Source organism: Eublepharis macularius, chromosome 7 (genome assembly GCF_028583425.1).
Source record: "Eublepharis macularius isolate TG4126 chromosome 7, MPM_Emac_v1.0, whole genome shotgun sequence".
Taxonomy (NCBI): Eukaryota; Metazoa; Chordata; class Lepidosauria; order Squamata; family Eublepharidae; genus Eublepharis; species Eublepharis macularius.
The window spans coordinates 137974137-137976180 of NC_072796.1; positions in this window are offsets into that span (position 1 = coordinate 137974137).

Sequence of the window (2044 nt, forward strand, 5' to 3'; positions counted from 1 at the left end):
TCAGAGTGGTTTACAAAGTGCGTTATTATTATTCCTACAGCAATCAACCTGTGAGGTGGTTGGGACTGAGAGAGCTCTGAAAAGCTGTGACTGACCCAAGGTCACCCAGCTGGCTTCAAGTAGAGGATTGGGGGAATCAAACCTGGTTCTCTAGTTTAGAGTTCTGCCACTCTTAACCGCTACACCAAACTGGCCTTAGGTGAGTGGAGGGGGGGGGGAGGATGCTGGGAATAGCAGATCATCTGCTCCCACTGGGGGATCAGTAACCCTACCCAGTAGGCACATGGTAACCCTAATTGTTTTACCATTGCACATTTGCACCTACATGGATTGATAAACACCACAAAAAAATAATCCTTTATCATGTTTGTATATCTGGTTGTATATATAAATCCCTGGTTTACAGAATGCCTATTTACTCTGGGCAATTCACCAAGTGGCAGCCCAACATAGGGTTCAGTTCCTGCTTGTCCCTCCTTGCTTTCCTAGATATTGCCTTTTTCTTCTAGCCCTTGGACCTTCGTTGGACATCTTGTAAAGCCATATTTCTGCCTGTTTTTAACTTTCCCTCCATCCCTTTGCACCCCTAAGTTGACTCCTGGTAGTCTAGTAGTCTGACCCATATTAGCGTCCCAAAAGTAAATATCACAGTAGAAGACGTCATAAATCCCACAAAGAGATACTTTTTGGCCCTGAAAATGAGGCTTTATTGATAAGCTTGTCCAGGGCTTTTTTTTTTTTTTGAGAAATGAGGTGGTGGAACTCAGTGGGTTGCCAGCACAGGGGGCAACTCTTGGTGGGAGGTGGTGCCTCTGGTACCACATGTATGCTCCCAGGGTCAATGACATCACTTTGGGTCAGCTGGAACAAGGGGGAAGTTTTTAAAAGTTTAAGTCGCCCTCGGCGAAAATGGTCACATGGCTGGTGACTCCACACCCTGATCTCCAGACAGGGGAGTTTAGATTGCCCTCTGTGCCACTGAGCAGCACGGAGGGCAATCTAAACGCCCCTCCGTCTGGAGATCAGGGGGCGGGGCCACCGGCCATGTGACCATTTTCAAGAGGTTCCGGAACTCCGTTCCACCGCATTCCAGCTGAAAAAAAGCCCTGCGCTTGTCTCAGATCTATACATCCACTCCCTCCCACAATGGCTTTGAAGACTTCTTGTTAATAATATACCTGCCTCGCCGAGATGGAACTCCCAATTAAGTATGTACTAACAATGCCATTGCACAGCCATTTTTAAAAAAATAAGTACTGAGTTAACCGGAGGCAATTCAGTGGGAAAGAGGTACATTAGCAGTGGGGAAAGAAAAGATCAAAATGATTTCTGAATTGTTCTAATCTCATGCACCAATGCTTCAAAGGGGCCCTTTAGAGTCAATTTACTCTTTGACCACTGACTAAAGTCTAATAACTTTGCTAGTAAATGAGGCATGAAATGCTGTCAAAAGGGCCTTCACTGTATGCAACACATGGCATTAATATTCAATCGTGCAAGTTAAACTATGGTTAAATTGAAGGATATCTCAGTTAGATTTTTGCGTTGTATCGCTACGTGTGGTTTAAGCATTCTTTTGGGGGGGGGGGTGAACAAAGGATCAATTTCAAAGGATCGATGAGATCCCTTCTTATGGTATCTTAAAAACTAGCATAAACATCACGAGGAACGAAGGTCGTATGGTATAGGCTGATCTCATCAGATCTCAGAAGCTAAGCAGGGTCGGTACATGGATGGAGGATCACCAAGGAAGACCGTGCAAGGAAGGCAATAGTAAACCACCTCTGCTTCTCGCTTGCCTTGAAAGCCCCTTCAGGGATTGTCATAAGACAATTGCAACTTGATGGTACATATGTATGTGTTCAGATTTGTGCAATTGGTCCTCACCACAAAAACGATAAACAGCTGACCTGGATAGCCTCTAGGAGAGCTTGATCTCATCAGATCTCAGAAGCTAAGCGGGGTCAGCCTTGGCTAGTGATTGGATGTTAGACCTCCAATGAAGACCAGGGTTGCAAAGGCAGGCAACGGCAAACCACCTCTG